This window comes from Conger conger, chromosome 10 (assembly GCF_963514075.1).
Source record: "Conger conger chromosome 10, fConCon1.1, whole genome shotgun sequence".
Taxonomy (NCBI): domain Eukaryota; kingdom Metazoa; phylum Chordata; class Actinopteri; order Anguilliformes; family Congridae; genus Conger; species Conger conger.
The window spans coordinates 22,973,564-22,992,209 of record NC_083769.1 but is presented as its reverse complement, the minus strand read 5'-3'; the positions used below and the strand labels follow the sequence as shown (position 1 = coordinate 22,992,209).

Below are 18,646 nucleotides of genomic sequence, written 5' to 3'. Positions count from 1 at the left end.
TACATATAGGGAGACAACGCATCAAGTTGACAGTGGCAGTAAAGCCGGACCAACCCCAGACACCACCAAAGCCCTATTTTGAGGTAAGAAAAATCCTGTCTTGGAGATGACAATGTCTAAATTGTTAGAGATACGCTGAATAAGGTCTATGCTCTTTAATAGAATAAGAACATCAAATCATAAAAATGAAATGTAGCTTATGCTTAGAAATAAAAAATGTCTTCCGTTACGTTAACCCTCTACGGGTTATGTTAGTTTTTAACAATGGGAGTGACTGGCTTTGTATGATATTAACTGATGCCGATATCAGTCGCAGCAGAGCGGTCAGTCTGAGGCTGGAGGATGTGCTGCTTGTTATTATTGTGGCAGGGCTGCTGGACAGGGGAAGCAATGGATGACGGATGCCATATATGAACTCAAGCTTGCTCTCCGTGAGTTGAGGATTTGAGAAGGTGCCAGAAGAACCCTGGTGCCTCTCCACAGCGCCACAACAAAAGGCTGTGTCAACTTTCCATTTCCTCTCCATTGTAATACTCTTCCTAACACTGTTACCCAGCCAGACAGTAATTATTTTTATATAAATTTGGTCTCGATATTTTTGTCTTTATTTGTTTTCTGCATTAGTGTGCCAGTACATAAGAGCAAATGTAATATTCCCAAACATTCATTTTCCCCCAAAAATTATATTACAGTGAAATTTTTCAGTTTTGTTAAATAAACATATTAAGTAATAGGTCACTTTTGAGACAAAAACTTGATCATGGCCGTCTGGGTAGCCAGAAGCAAGTGAGACAGCAGTCTGTAGAAGAACTGTGGCAAGTTCTCCAATATGTTTGGTACATGCCATACCAGCTGATTTTCTTATAAACTGAACGACAGTTTTAAAGGTGAAGGGTGGTCACAACAACAAATATAGATTTTTAACAGTTTTTAACTGTTCACTGCTCTTTATAGTAAATATAGTATATATTTAAAATAGTTAACTTCATTATTAACCATTTTATATATTAACATCTTTGCTGATATTGAAGCATCTTTGCTGATATTGAAGCATCTTTGCTGATATTGAAGCATCTTTGCTGATATTGAAGCATCTTTGCTTCATGGATTCTTTTTTTTGCAAGTGCCAAACACTTTTTCACAGTACTGTACTTGGAGTGGGGCTACTGGATAGCTCACTCAGTAAAAGTGTGATCTCTGCCAATTTGAGCTGAAGAAACATCACTCTGCCATCAATGTATTGATGGGAAACATTAAAATTAAATAGCAACCTCGTTACAGGTAGAACGTTGGTTGACAGCTGCATGCTGCAACACAGGGCTGCGTTTCATAGTTTTGCCAGCTTGAAATATATATATTTTAATTTATCTACTTTCCATGATGTTCACTATTGAAGACAGAGAGAAAAAAAAAAAAAGATGTACTTGTTCAATAAATACATGAGGGATAATATTGTATTTATGGTACATAATACATTGGCTTCATAAAGAGAATGCCATTTAACTTTGATCATAGGCTAGCACATTAGAATATACAGTTGAGGCCAAAATTATTAGCCCCCCTTGTGAAATCAGACAAAACCTTTGATTCCTCCATGGAAATGACCATCAATAACAAGTGTCTTGAAACAAGAAAAGGCAAAAATGACAAAATTATTAGCACCCTGGCCATTAATCATTTTCTTGTTGGAAGACCCAGCGATGACCTAAACCTAGATTAAGAGAAGATTTATTCATATTATCCCTCAAAATGTCAATATAATTTTATTTTCTCATGATGTCATGCACCCAAACAAGGCTCCCTGTGCCTGAGGCTGCAAAACAGCCCCACAGCATGATGCTCCCACCACCATGTTTAACTGTGGGAACTGTGTTCTTAGGGTTGAAGGCCTCGCCCTTTCCCCTCCAAACATCCACGTGCCCAAACAGTTCCAGTTTAGTCTCATCAGACCAAAGGACAGACTTCCAAAACTCATCTTTACCGTTCAAATGTTCACGGGCAAACCTCAGTCTGGCTCTGATGTGCCGCTCTTTGAGTAAAGGGGTTCTTCTGGGACGATGGCCCTGAAGCCCACCATGATGAAGAGCCCTGGGCTCTTGTCCGGGGCTTCTTGTTGACATCTCCGACCATTTTCCTCTCCAGAGTTCTTGAAATCTTGTGCTTTCGACCACGCCCAGGACACTGTAAAACGCTTGGAAATGGCAGTATAGCCTTCCCCCTTATTATGAGCCTCCACTATCTTCTTTCTGAGCTCAAGACTGATTTCCTTTGTCTTTGGCATGGTGAGTAAGAGTAGTCCCTCTCAATGTGTTCAAGCGCCCTGTTCTTTGGAGTCCCTTAAGTAAAGCTCAATGCTGATTGAATGCTCAGGTGTTGTTGGGAAGCTAATTGACTGCAGAGGTGTGGTTTGAAAGCTAATTGGTTGATTGTATGTGATTTGAAAGCAAAAATGCACATGGGGGCTAATATTTTTAACCACCCCATTTTTCACTATATTTGATATAAAGCAAGCCTAAAAATGTATTTTACATTCCAAAATGTACCAAAAGCTACTAAATAGCACTGGTGAATGTTTGATTATATCAAGTTTTAGCAATAATGCAAGCATTGGGCAGAATTTTAGGAAAATGCTCATAATTCCTGGGGGGCTAATAATTTTGGCCTCAACTGTAATAATGCATAGACCTTTAAACCTGGCATTATCCATTATCCATGTTTCAGACTAGTCATGATATTTCAATTGCTTCCTTAGTGCTGATATAAGAAGGCTTTCACTATCTAATCTTGATTCTAGGCTTTTGATTGCCTTCGAAGTCTGTTATTGCATGTTATTGTTTCTGCCAGATTCCCTGCCTAAAACAGACCAGATAGACCAGATCTCATCAACACCATGACACAGTGTTATCATGTTACTGTATATCAAGCGAATAATGGACATTCATTTTGAGTGCACAACCCTGTCTGTAACAAAGTTCTCAATTGCAGCAGATTGGGCACATTTCATGCCAATCAAATCTGTCAGGCAGAATCCATAGGGAATAGGGATGAAAACAGAAAGAATTATAATTTTAACCAATGCATTTTTTAAAATGACAAGCGATCGACAAGCATGCCTGGACGTAGCCTACACGGCTTTAGCTATTCTTTAACGATTCTTAAACCAGTTGTATGAGTGATTCAAGAGAACCAGGTGCATTCACCAATTTTCTCATATTCACCATTTTTTCTTAGGCAGGAACAAAATTTATGAGTGGTCCCAACCTGTCATACATACAAACAATGCATTCTATTCATTTTCTATGGAGGCTTGAAGTGCATGTCAGCGCAGCTCACCTGGCTCACGGAACTTGGATCAAACCTTCAAACTAGGCCTTGCAGATAAAATATGAATACCAAGATTCTGCAACTGCATTGCTAATTTCTCACCTCAAATGTTTTCAGAAATGTATTTTAGTGGACAATTAAGGAGGAATAAGAGGGCCATATTGTTATGTTTTGCCAAATGAATTAACCACAGTCTACCCAATCAGGTGCTGACTACGTGGTCGACTACGTACCTTGTGCTTGTTAATCCCATTGGCTATCTATCTGACGGAACCCACCTACAGTGATAATATATACTGTATTATAATGGACATATTCATTGAGGACAGTTTTCAGAAGTTAGGTGTGTTTATTGAATCCGACGTGGCACATTCATATGAGCCCTTTGCACAGAGAGAAATTTACCATAAGAATACGAAAATGTTCTTGCATGAGGTCCAATGGTTGGTTCAAATCGGGAAATTACTAGTAGTTCCACCCATATGGAGCTGCATAAGGAGTGTCATGATTCCTCCTTCTCCCATCACTACTCAGCATAACTGAGCACTCCAAAGCACTACTGAGCACTACTGAGTTCTACTAAGTTCTACTGAGTACTACTGATCACTACTGAGCTCAAAGAATGGCCTAAATGCACATTCAGAGCCACGGAAAGGTACAGAGTCAGAACAAGGCAAGCTGAAACACAAACTTCCAACAAGAAATTCCTTGCGGCAAAGATATTCCAAACAAATACCGTCAGTGAGGTGACAAATCCTGTCAACATGAAATCATCTAGCTACTCTAGCTATTTTGCTTCAACTTCCAGCTCAACCAGAATTTGGGAGTCATATTTCTCTGCACATTGCATCGCATGTGAGACTGTACTGTCTCCTACAAGTCACTAATCACATCTCACATGAGTGCCTATGTGGGAGGACAGTGTGTCAGTGGAGATTGAGCAGCGCGCTGCAATTTAGGTGTCAGCCTCACACCCTCACCCTCACCTGCTCAGACCAGTTCTACAGCACAAGTCACAGCCCAGCATACGATACATTTTATCATTTGAATTCCTCTATTTATTTCTGTTTATAATTCTTTATGGCTGTTCTTATACAGCACTGCGCAAGTACCCTGGGGTACTGTATTTCCTCATTTTTCATTCACCTGTATGTAGCAAGAAGAATGACACTTAAACGCAACTTCAACAGTCTTTTCATTTTAATTAAGTGACTGTAGTTAAAATGATAGCGACAATACTGGCACAATATCTACATGCAATATTTATTATGCCAAAAATTTCTCTTTCTGGCATAATAGTAGTATATAATAAATGAAATATCAACATAAAACAAAAAATAGGAATAATTACCATTTGTCTTAATTAAACAAATAATAATCCTTACACCTTCCTATATGTATTAGCTCATACCAACATAATTGAGCAGTCTAATGTATTTTACTGTTGGACATTTTATAATCAGCTTCAACATGTATTGTTTTGGCCTGCATTTTCTACATGAAATGATAATATTCATGCAAAAAAATATTTTTTGGGGGTTCTGGTATACTTTAAATTACTGATTGTCACAAAAACAACAGAAGAATATGAATGTTTTAAGAGAACTAAACACAGTGTTTCCTTAATTTGGACCAGTACTGTGCAGGTCATATACCATATACCAAGCTACATGCATAACTGCATTAGTTATCAAAGAGACCAATAAACAACAAAAGGCACGTTATTGTTCTGTCTGGAGGGCATATCATTATCATTTATCTTTATCATATCAACCTGAAAATAAAGTGCGCACAAGGGTCATTCTATCTGCAGAGACAAAATGGAGAAAGTCACCTGCAACATATGCGAGCAGCAACACCCTAAAGGCTTACACTTTTTTTCCCCCTGAAAACAAATAGCTAATTTTAGTTTAGTTTAAGTAAGCCATGGCTTTGTTTTGAATTGCTGCGTGCGTTATAAGTTTCATTTCAGTAACAGTTCATACCGAGTCATTTTGCTGTTATCAATGTGATCACTGGCATTGTTATGATCTTCCCTGGTATTATTTTGTTTCAAAAAAGCATATTGTTTGTCATTATTTCTTAGTTATTGCATAGCCACAGGTTTCATAGGATATTAAAACTAGCCCACATTTAGACAGTGTTTATGAGATTTCAAACTTTTAATTTTTTTATTTAAGTGACAGCTCAATTCTGCACCTTGTACAAAAGAATGTCTTGGGAGAAATGTCTGATTAGGGGGCTACAGCTACCAAAGAATAATGGAGAATGACACGTGCTCAACTCAACCAATCTGTTAGCGATAGGGTGATGAATCCCAGAAATACAGTACTGTGCAAAAGTCTTAGGCAACTGTATAACATTCTGTACAGATAAGATTCTTTCAAAAATAATTCAATGAAAGGTCCTAAATAAACGTACTATACATTTTACATTACATTTTAGTAATTTCGCAGAATAGTTCAAAGCTGAATCAAATCAATATTTTTTGTGACCACCCTTTGGCGTTAAAACTGCGTCACTTCTCTGAGATGGCCAACGCTGTCCTGCAGTTCTATAAGACAATCCCTAGGGAGTTGTTCCAAGCATGTTGGAAAACTTTCTACAGTTCTTCTGCAGACTTTGGTTGGCTCCTTGCTTCTGATCTCAGACAGCCTTGATCAAGTTTTTATGTAAAAAGTAGTCAATTGCTTACAGTAATATGTAACTTTTTTTTATTAAATACAAAAATGTCTCTAAAATTAAAACTTTTGGAAATTGATATATGGAAATCTCAAATGTGTTCTTTTATACTAACACAAACATGAAAATAAACATATATATATATATATATATATATATATATATATATATATATATATATATATATATATATATATATATATAAAGTCTAAGGTGCCTAAGACTTCTGCACAGTACTGTATATTAGTGGAGAAAAACATGAACTGCACTCCATGGAAGTAGCTACGGTATAAAGTATGCAAAGCACAAATGTTTCCGCTCAGTTGCCTTCATCATCTCGGGTGACCAGGAGTCTGGCTTCTGCACAGCACAGCTTTTGTTGCACTGCACAGCTTTTTGACCCTCTGTCTTGCATCCTGAATATTGAGACGACGTCCCGCAATTTGAAGCAAAACAAAAAAGTTAATGTTTCCGAACTTAAACATTAAACAATCTAATTTGATGATTATCCAATAATATTTGCCATTCTCTGTTGCTTTCTAGTTCTAGCTCCTCATAAACCACTTCTCATAAGGCAAAGCAAGCCCAATAGCAGCCCCCCGCCCCCCCACCCAATAATATAGCATCATCTCAATCACTTCTGTATGTAGTCTGCACCAATCATCTCTCATGAGTCTGCACCAATCACATCTATCATGAGTTTGCACCAACCACATCTATCATGAGTCTGCACCAACCACATCTGTCATGAGTCTGCACTCTGGCCGGCTACGCTGAGAACACAACAGCAGAACGGGGGGGAATAATAATATTTTTCATAAATAATATTGCACTGTAGCCACATTAGCAGCTTTATAAATCGGAAATGAAGCGCCAGCCTCTCCACAGCAAAACTGTGTTTACTGTCAGCTCCACTATTTTTGGGTGGCTGTAGCCTATTGAGATGGATAGAAATGCAAGCAAGATAGCCAGAGTAAAACAATTGTAAGAAAGAGTGGTTCAGGATTCCTCACAAGCAATGCGAGAGGCTGAACAATACTACCATGAGATATTCGAGTGGTATCCTTTTGATTCTAAATGTGCCAGAAATTAACGCCACTGTAGCCTACACTGGGCTTTTACTATTTACTGGTTAAATCACATACTAAACTTATATGAATATTTTCCGTTGACAAAATTGCCAGGCAAAACATGAAACGACGAAATCACCCTCCGACAAATTATGACGGATCAATATTTTGATTCTGGCTACTACTACTGGCTACGCAATGTACGTCATGTTTAATGCCCGTTTAAACCAGGATGTCAATGACTTCCTGTTTTCATAACTTTCTTTCAAGTTCCGTGTTTTCAGTCGTTCGTTAGGTTCGGAGTTTTATTCTAAGTTTTACAATAAGAAGGATACTGACAGTCCTGCAGATAACATAAGACCACTTTGTTATTTCCATATTCAGACTATTAGGAAGTAGCATATATTACACAGTAAAGCAGCGTCATCTATGTTTTTCCATTTTTACACTTTCCAGGATATGCCCAAGCACGCCATCGGACAAATGGTCTACACGAATCATACACCTGATCACATTTTATAAGTGTACGCCGAGGGAGAACAGCTTGAATAATAGGCCTACAGACAATTTGAACGAAAAATGTAGGCTCTGACATAGCCTTATTTTTCACTGCGACAAAACCACGTAGGCCAATTTTGAATTCTATCAACACGTGTAAACTGCAAACGTAGCCTATAACATCAAGGCTTCAAGAACTGAATACAAACACAGTAGTGACCTATAGGCTACCTAAAGAAGGCATACCAGACTACACTTGTGATACGACAACAAATGTTAACCTTGTTAACATAATTTCTCTATTTAGCGACTAATCTGAAGGATAAAACATAGCCTGCGTTAGCCAATAAAAATATAGCTATTCTTAAAAGGCTAGCCCATCAGCAGGCAAGCAATAGGCTACCATAAGCAAGAACATAACAAGTCTGTAAATGTCATTTTCTTAATGCAAAAAGAAAAACCGATTTTAATCAACACGCGTCAGTCGTAGCCTAATACTCAATTACATTTCGTAACGCAATGTAGGCTATTTTCATCCAAACAGGTAGCCTTAACTAAAAATAGAAAATAAAAAACCTAAAATAACAACCTATGCGAAATATAAGGACTTCAAGTTTGGAATTTGACATTTTCTTACCGTCAGTGAACCGTCAATTAACGTCTTGGCTGCGTGGTTAACATCTGAAAAGCTTTTCAAGAGGTCGACGTCCTCAACTTTTTGTGTTCGATTTGTTTGAACGTTTTCTAGTACAATAGCCTATTGCAGCATATCTGTACATAAATTATGTTCTCTTCTGATCGGTAGAACCAGCATCCGTGGTGTTAACAGTGTATGTTGAATTCTAAATGAACTTTTCTGGGTGAAAATGTAGACGTGAAGAAAACGAAAGTTACTCGGCAGTTCGCAAACCACAGTAGCGTTAAAAAGCGCAGTATCTTACCTGGGCGCGGAATCCCTCCCCCTCTCCGTCTCCCTGTTGGAAACTGTCTGTTACATTTTCATATTTATGAGACGATCGATCGTTTATAGCCTTGGATAAAATAGAGGTTTTGAAAAGCAACGTTTACCAATCATTCCTTCCTATTGTATATGGGCTATGTTCTGGCTAACTTTGTCAGAGACACTCATACAATTTCTATTCTTTTGTTGTGTGTGAACATTATCTGTCGCAGTCAGGTTTTAGAATTATAAGAAAACACAGTAAGCTAATACAACATTATGTGGCTAAAGGTATGTAGAATGGGTAGCTAAATTCACCGTGTTATAGTGTCACGAAACATTGTTACAGTGGCTAAATTCAGGCTCCGTTTTTTAGTTAGAACGGGAAGTTCTGACGATGACAGTGAAACTGCCATTTTTCTAAATCAGTTGCTGCAAGTTCCTGTAAGTCACGTTACCTTCCTTTAAGAAACTTGTGAAATCTTACATGTTCAAAGACAACGTGGATCAAAAGTTCTTTCGTTGGCTATTTTGTTTAGATTTCTTTTATCAGCTCGGTAGAACTGCACTGTATGACATTTGTGTTGTAGTTATGCATGCATGTTACTTAATTATTCATTGCTATTGCAGCCTATAGTCAATGTGTGACACACAGACACGACTACCACTTTCTGGCGCCCATGATAAGATTGTGGACCGGGTTGGGCGCTGACTACCATGGACGAAACGCATCGACAGATTCCGTGTTTTAATAGCATATATTTTTTTAGTAGACAATCCATGTACGTCGGACTCTTGGCAGTCACAATGACAGAAGCAACACGCTATGTCTTCATATGCAAGATAAGAGACACACAGTCCAGAGAGCTACAAATCCTCCGTCTTCGTTCGAGAGAAAGCAATATGCTCATTCCCAACCTATGTGGGCGGGAGTTAGGCGCGTCATTTCAGAATCAAGTGTTCAGAATAATGTAATTTCCAGTAACACGATTCGAAAGTCGTGCTTCCGGGAATATCAGAAATGGGCGTTTTAATCAAGCATACTAAGAAAGAGCGCTTTATTCTATAGATACATTTTTTTAAACGCACAGCTTTGCCCGTACGCAACGCAAATGAAATTTTCTCATCGATATATTGAGGCAATATGTTGGCAATCTCGATTTTACTTTTTTGTGACAATGTAAGGCTGTTCTTTTCAGCATTTAAGTAGGCTACATATATTAATGATGTCAATACAATAACTCTGAACGCTGACTAATTTGTTAAATCATTGAACTATACACTCAGAAAAGAAGAAGAACCCTATTCTAGTTCAAGGGTTATTTGCAAAATGGTTCTTTGTCTGGGAGCTTTCACACTTCACACCGATGATTGAGGGTCCCATAAAGAACTAAAAAGGCTTCCTTTATGGAGTGTATACGAATATGACAATGCATTAAGCAAAATAAAATCCAGGTATTGGAAGTTATTATAGAAACTATTATTACATATTTCAATATTTGGCAATATACATTTTTGTATTTCCAACAAATATGTTTCATATTTTCTGAACCAAAAAAAAAAAGAATCAGTTGATTCCTAAATGTGAAACATATGTGAATAATTGAATCGATAAAATAAAGATAAAAATGATTACCAAAGTATATGGATGCACTAATAAAAAGCAATGGTAAATTGATTATTTTTAAAAGTGTCCACAGATGCAGAACCCCACAGAACCTCTGGAAATCTGTTCCAAAAGCAAAGGCAACAGAAACAAAATGCTCCCTCACTTTTCTTACACCCAACCCTTGGGACATTAACAAGGCTGGTACCAGAGGACCTCAGCGATCTGTTGGGCACATACAGTATGTGCAGTCTGTAAGTATTTGGACACATTATTTGTTGTTTTGGCTCCATACTCCAGCACACTGAATTTAAAATAATACAGTGACTGTTATATTTTTTGACATTTTAACATCCATATTGGGTGAATTGTAGCCGTTTTTAAACATAGTCACCCCAATTTTATGGGACAAAAGTAATTTGACAATTGGCTGCTCAAATGTTTCTTGGGCATCTTGCTTCATCATGAGTCCATGCCTAAAAGAGGCAGCAAAATGCTTAGAGTTGATTCTAGGAGTGGCATCTGCATTTGGAGGCATCTGCATTGGAGTGTTGTTGTTGGCTCTCGACATGAGGACCTAAGAAGTGTCAATTCCAGTGAAGACCACGGAAAACCGATGTAGTGGATGACAGAAGAATATTTTGAATGGTGAAGAACAATCTTTTTGTAACATTCAACAGATCAAGAACAGTCTCCAGAATATAGGCATAGATGTGTAGACCACGTCAGAAAGAGGAAAGAGGAAAGTGTGGAGAAGAGCTCATGATCCTAAACATGCCTCCTCATCTGTTAAACATGGTGGAGCTAGTGTTCTGACTTGCCTGCCACCAGGGATGATACCCAGCATCTGATGATGTCTATGGGTCATAGGCTTGAGGCAGTCATAGACTGAAAAGTAACTGCAACAAAATATTGAATTTGTGTTAATTTGTCCAGTTACTTTTGGTTCCTGAAAATTGTGGGGAACTATGTTTAAAAAGGGTTGTAATTCCTACATGGTTCACCCATTATGAATGTAAAACCCTCAAATTAAAGTATAAGTCTGTACTTAGTACAGAGCGAAAAACAACAACAAATTTGTCACTACCATTGTGTCAATATCATTAAGTATTATCTTGTTTTTTAAAATCTGGTTAAAACTCTGGCAACAGCATTTTGTATCAGTTGAAGTCTGTTTATTCGTTTTTTGGCAAGGCCAGTTAAAAGAGCATTACAATAGTCCAGTTGACTAAAGACATAGCTATGTAGCAACCTCTCAGCATCTTGCTGCATTAAGAAAGGTCTTACCTTCGCTATATTTCTGAGATGAAAAAATGCACTTTGTGACCATGCTGATATACGTAAAGTGAATTGTGGTAGATCACAGTAATCGGTTGGAATCATGATAAATATCCTGTGTTTGAATATTGATCGTTATTCAGATTGAGATGGAGAGTCATGATACATTCAGATTCAGATTTTAATGACCACACAGCCAGGCTGGTGGAATTTCCTTTCAGGACAGCATGTTACAGTTTAGCTCCAGCACACATTAAACATCAGACATATGAAGAATACACGCAGTAACCACAGTGATAAAAACAGTCATGAGACAATACACACAATTAAACACCACCATATTGCATTGCATAACCACAATAATAGCATACACACTGGAAACAAGGCAGGGAACAGTAGGAACAGACTGGGGGGATTAGCGGAGGGAATTCAGAGACCGTAATGCAGTGGGAAAAAAAACTAAAATGGGTTGTTTTGGTGGGCAGTGTTCTATTGCGCCTTCCTGAGGGCAACAGTGTCATGTTTCTGAGTTTGTCTGTTAGTTTATTTGTTTTATTCTTGTATTTATTCTTTTTCAATATCATATCTGGTTTTATCATCCATTACTGTTCAGGATCCTTTCGAGCCATAGTCACTCCCCTATCTGCGTGCTGCACTATTCGGGTGGTTTCGGAGATTTCCGGGTGGTTTCGGAGATTTCCGGGTGGTTTCGGAGATTTCCGGGTTTCGACGATTCCTTCCCAGTCTCACATTTCCTTACTTTCTGCTTTTCTCACTAGTTAATGTTGTATAGCACTATACTTACTAATAACTACTAATATAGATATTGTACAGTACTAATTATATTAACACACTTATTGTCTGTCTAACTAATGAACTAGCAGTCTCTGATTACTTGCTTAGTTTCAGCAAAGTGTTTGCACCTGCCTCTCACTATCACTACGTCTCCCAACTCTGCAAATGACTACTCCCTAATCCAGAGCCGTCTGTATTACATGTTGGTCTTTGTGCATCCAGTCCGCGTTTTCATTTCCTCCTTGTTATTGTTTCATTACCCTATTATGTTCTTCACCTGTTGTTTATTTGTTCAGCCCTCCTCACTCCCATGCCCCGCCTAGTATGTCACTTCCCCTCATGTATTTAAACCCCAGTCTCTGCCTTATACTTTGTCAGAACGTTGATCAATTTTCAGTTGCCGATTCATAGTAAGCCTGATTATTTGAGATTCATGAACGACACCCTGTCCATTGATTCCAAGTTTGCCTTTCTGATTATTTGGTTATTTTGACTTTTTCCTTCTGCCTTCATCGACTTCATTTTTGCCTAGGCCTTTTTGTACTTCAGCCCTGTGACTTTTGGATTATTGACCCCTGCTTTGTTTTTGACGATTCTTCTGCATCTCGATTCTGGCATTGTTGATTCTCTGATTACCTGGCTTGATTTGGACTGAATAAATACAACATTTTTGCATACTCCTGGTCTGCGCCTGGGTCCTCTGAACAGTACCTCACAAACAGCTGGATAAAGTGGTGTGCTGGGAGAGTGTGTTCAGAGATGATGTTCTTTGTCCTGACCAATGTATGTAGCCTTTCAACATGGGGTTATGAAAATGACAGATAGGAATAGTTTAAATATAATCATGTTAACTCTTGGTAACAATGGTACATACTGTATACTGAATATATCCTCTAAGGTAATTGAATCAATATAAATATTCATATAGCTTTTGGGAAAGAAACTTAACTAAATAAATATGAAGGGTGGGGTTATAATCAGGATGAATATGGTATGGATAGACAATCCTGGTAATCATGGTGAATTAATGTCAAATCATTGGAACCATTATATTTTGAGGGCATGAGGGAATGAGGGCTTTGTTGAGGTGGACAGGTTTGATGCCCTCAACCCTTTAATATTTTTGTACATGTGGCCACCAACTGCCTGTGAACACTGTCATTTTGCCACACACAAAATGGTCTGTAATCAGTTCCCCGTTCAGGGTGCCAAACTCACATTTCTTAGTTTGCATTTTTAGTGTGGACACACATGATTGTACAGAGCACACAGCTTCTGGTTTGTGGGGTTGGATGCATGTCTGTCCATTATCACAATTTTATTGTATTTTTTTACAAGCATCCCAGAGTCCTGTGCATTACCATATATCGAAGATAAATTTTTCTTATTCAGCCTGCGGATTGGCAACAAACAAGTGTTTGGCGGTATTTTCATTAAAGATAAGCTGGTTGATATAGAGGAGTCCTTGAGCCATAATCCTCTAACTTCTGACACCATATATTCTAAAATTAAAATGATACAGATACAAGCAATACAATGGTCTCAAACAACATCAGGTGACAGAGCCCCTTCACCTACTGTACACAAGATCCCAGACCTAACCAGCTCAACACTCCTTGCAATGCTGATTTGGCAACCACTGGAAATCTACAACTAATGATTGACATTGCATTGGTCCTTCACCAGCAGAAAGTTCCAGGAGTTTGCACAGACTTAGGACATCACCCGCAGTCCCCACTACCCACAGTCACACGGGGAAGCAGAGAGAACGGTGCGCTCAGATAAATGCATACGTGATGCTATTGACATTCATGCAGCCCTGGTCAACCTCCAAAACATACCCAGAGATGGACTGTCATCAGCACTCTGTACCTGCTGCCAAGGCACACTAAGACACTGAGCCCAATAGCAAAAGCAATGTACAAGTATGTGCCCAAGGTGGACACACATGTCCATGGGGCATTGCCACAGGCTAGACAGAAAGGAAAAGCACACTAGTTTTCCTTTATTTCAACTTGGAGACACATTGAGAGCACGTGCCCTCTTTTGCAGGTGTGCTGAATGTACATGTAAACACAACAATAACTTGAAAGGGAAATAAGTAGCAATAAGTTAAATAAATAAATATTTCAAAAGGAAACAATAAAAAACACAGGACAGGCAGGAACCCGATGCCTCTACACAGATGGCAGTTTGTGAGAATGCCTGTGGCAAGGACAGCCTGCCAGCTGTGATAGGAAGATACACACTGGAGATGTGCATGACATCACTGCCACCAACTGATATTACTGTACATGGGCACAGTGCTCAGTCAACCTACCCTGTATAAATAAAGGTTACATTTAAAGAAATGGTGATGCACTACCAGGCCTGTACTGCAGCCATCTTCAGCTCCTGTGAGTTTTGGGGGCTAGATTTAGGATAACACCAGAATGTGGTTCAAATTGGAATGGATAACATCTGATTCCATGTGATTATTTGTCTAAACGTCAAGGAAAAGTTCAAATAAATATCAAAGCTGCACGGGAAAATGCACTTCATTACTTTAAACTGCCTGCCTAAACAAAGGCATACAACTATTTTTGTGTTCAATGGTATGACCGTATCCTACACACAGAATATAAATCAAAGAAAAAAAAACTTTGTTGAATTCTGTCACAACTAGACCCTCCTGTGGCCACCACTGAACATTGCAGCATTATGGTGTGAAGGATTTGGTAGATATGAGCTGTCTCACGACCTTAGGCAGTACACTTACTGCTCATGATCAGTGAGAGTGCCAAATATTAGCAAATTCAGGCAATACTGTCATAGCTGTATATGTATGAAAACAGGAAGAAAACCACATGTTTAAAGCCATTCTGTCTTAAAAGTGCATTCATAGGCTGCATTAAAAATATGCATATATTTTATGCATTCACGGTCAATTAATTATTTACGATTGATGTTAATACATTGAAGTATGCTAATCTATCTGGCCAAGATGAAAGGATTTTTTTTTTTTTAACATAAGGAACATTACTCTGGTGTCTGTGGCAATCCTAGGTGTGGTGAAAGGGGTGGTTGGTGCACAAAATTGCATAAGTTCTAAAAGCAGAAAAGTTCAAAAAGCACAGAGCATTGCAGACAGACATACAGCGCATTGTCAATAGAGCAGTGGCCACTGTGTGCAAGATGGTGTCACAGCAACATCAGACTTTACGTTTGAATTAGGCCAATATGAGAAATTAATACACTTTCCATACAATAAAGAATGATAGCCTGGTTTGAGCCTATTTATTTTTCAACAGCTAATTAATCCTCAAACGTTTTAGAAGACAATGAAATCAGTGAAAATGTGTGAATGCCTTGTATGCCTGAATGAACCTACACACCCAAAACAATCATCTGCTTTTATTAAATATACAGTAGGCTACTGTAAAGCTATAGATCATTCATATGCATTGTTAGTTTCTGTAGTCCAAGATTGCAACTGCAGCAATTGTTTTATCATAACCACAAATACATTCACTGAACTTTTCAGGACTTGTGGTTCAGAGTGAAGAGAAACACAGGGTGGCAGGGTAGCCTAATGGTAGTTTGCTGTAGAGCTACTTGTATTTGGATAAATTAGGTTGGGTCCCTGAATGAAAAAGGAACAACTCTGAGCAAGGCCCTAATCCCAGGAGCTGCTTGAGGGGCTTCCCTCTTGTTTTCTTTCTCGCTCTCCTCACTTGCAATGGTTCTCTTTCTGGCATTTCTCCCAGGGTGTGCTCAAAAAAGAGTTCTCAATGGACCTCCCCTGGGTAAATAAAGGATTTTAAAAATCGCCACAATGAAAACACATCATGCTAAACATTTTACATCAATGCAGCATGTGAATACATATTTTACCAAAGCATCTTTCTCTCACAATGGGCAAAAATAACTCATACAAACGTATATGTTCTTAAATCGCTTAAATCTCTTAAAACAAGTGACAACTTCACATTCACCAAATTTTCTACTATTTTTTACTTAGGAAGGTACAACATTTACGAGTAGACCCGACCTGTCATACAGTCATGTAAACAAGATCCTTGCAGTGCATGTCAATGCAGCTTGGGGGGTCACATCAGTGCGTTCACAGAGAAGGGGGAGGTTGTTGCTGCAATTCTTCTCTTGACTGTTAGAAGTCTGAAATTACCTATTGTACCTTTAAGGGTCCAATCAAATCTGAGCAGACCAACAGCAGTATCAGTTACATGTGTCTACTAGTGAAAGTGAAAGAGGAAATATTAAGCTAGAAGCCAGTGCCGCTATATAAATGCTTGCATGGATGGAGCTGGCTTCAACCTAGTACAGAAAAGAAGAATGAGTCGACGTGTTACTGATAAGAAATCGGCAACTGTCTCATGTATCATGACAGTGCGGTGGGAACATTACAAAGTGCAGAAGCAAAGCTACAGTCCATAATGGAGTCATTCAGCATGATGCAGAACATTGGGGCCTTGATGGGCTTGGTGGGAAATTTGAGGGGGCAGTTTCCCACTACGTGAGGCTTGGAAGTGGTTCCAATCCCACTCAATGACATCAATAGTGTATTTCCCACCATAATCAACATCCCTAAGGCTAATGAGGAATTTTCTAGGCATGCACATAGAAAGTTTGAGCGTAACCCACACATTCAGGCCATTCTGATTGAAGCCGTTGGCATTGTCTATAGTGACATCACCAGAGAGGCAGCCAAGTTGGCCATACAATGTTTTTTTATCCAAGGTATCCTGCCAAGGAATGTACAGTATTAGAGGAGGCGTGGTGGAAAATCTATGGCGTAATGCAATGTTACAGGATGTTTGCAGTTTAGTCAGCCTAAAACATTTTATCGGGTTCATTTTCAGTTCAGGTATCATGACTAAAGAAGTAATCGTAGACGAGATGTTGAGAGGGGTGCGTAGGGGGGGGGGGGGTTGGACCCAAAATGCATGACTCAGAGAACAGAGATGTAATAAAGTCCCATCAGGGCTTTATTCAGGGAATGTCCAGTGAACGTAGTCGAAAAACAAGCAAAGTTACTGTGAAATCCAGCCAAAACCAAAGTACAGTACCGACAGAGAAGACAGTCTCGAAATCAGGAAACCATGCAAAAAGTCCAGTAACCAGGAAAGCTGTCAGCAGGGCAGTGGTGCAGACGGACCACAGGCAGGCTTGGGGTCGATGACGGCGCAAGAGTCAAGCCTGAATCCGCTCTACGGGGCAGAAGGACAAAGACAGCAGGCAAAGTTTGTGGTACAGGCAGGCAATGGTCAACAAAAAAAGAAGTCAATAACAATGGTCAATAAACAGGCTTGAACCTCACCGGGTAGCCAATCAGTTGACACCCCACTTAACCATGCACAGACCAACAGGAGACAACAATTTCACAAAGACATGACATGGAACTGAGCTTATATGCAGGTGTAGACAGGTGCAGACAATTAGCTTGAGAGCAGCATGCGGATGGAAATCAGGTGTGGAGGATTGACAAGTTAACAAGATAATTAGTAATCGTTAGTAATAAACCTATCCTGCCCTAGCGTTAGTGAATTAGTAAATGACATGCACAAGAAACGTAAGGTAAACATGAACACATGGTTAGAATGTTAGTATTACCCAATCCTGATCTAAAGTTAGTAGATTAGTAAAAAGACAAGGGAAATTGAAACAATTAGGGAAGCGTGAGTGACAGAAAGGGAGAGCGAGAGAGAAACCATGAATGCAAGGTTTGCAGAAAGACACAAAAAAGTGTATGCTAAACAATGAACGGAACAACAAAACATGAAACAACATAAATCGTGACATAAGTTTGCGAACTGTGGCATGAATGAACTACATGATGTGACATGACAAGACTAACAATTAAATCGTAACAACTAAACATGAAACGTAACATGACAAGAAAATGAAACGTAACAAGAAATAAAACATAAAAACAGGGCGAGACTAGACTAACATAATATGTAACATGACAAAAATAACTAAGACAATAACTAAACATGAAACATGGCATGACAAGCATGAAACGTGACGTGCTTTTTTTAATACGAGGTCGTCTTTCTTTGTGCTGTTTGTTTCAGTATGTATTATAGTATTTCCTCTTTAGATACAATTATGGAATTTTGTTGATGGTATTTTTGTCGAGAACCATTTTCAGCATTCATTTGTAGATTTGTCAACAGTTCGGCAAACAATAGCGTAGAATAAATTGATATTGAACATGCACCACAAGAGGGCACCTGAGAACTGTGACCATACAAGTTATGTGAGCCAGTACCACAATGGTACGGAAGGTTCAACCGACAAGCCACAGAGAAAGATGCACATCAGTCAATTACGTTTTTCTTACTTGTTTCTGCATTACAAACAATTGTGACCATTTTTTGCACATAAAAACTGTTTTTCCCCATCCATTCAATCAAAATGCCAATCAGTTGACGGCATAATAACGCACGTTTC

At 38.8% G+C, this 18,646-nt stretch overlaps 1 protein-coding gene across 3 annotated transcripts in view; it reads right to left on the bottom strand.

Moving 5' to 3' along the window:
* stat6 (signal transducer and activator of transcription 6, interleukin-4 induced) overlaps positions 1-8,929 on the bottom strand; it is a 40,471-nt gene extending 31,542 nt beyond the window's left edge. For 2 of the 3 annotated variants that reach the window (XM_061256746.1, XM_061256744.1), the window contains exon 1: positions 8,212-8,508. The gene's annotated coding sequence lies outside the window, so the exon portion shown is untranslated. The other variant, XM_061256745.1, reaches the window with a different exon arrangement.
* Between the last annotated feature and the right edge of the window lie 9,717 nt (positions 8,930-18,646).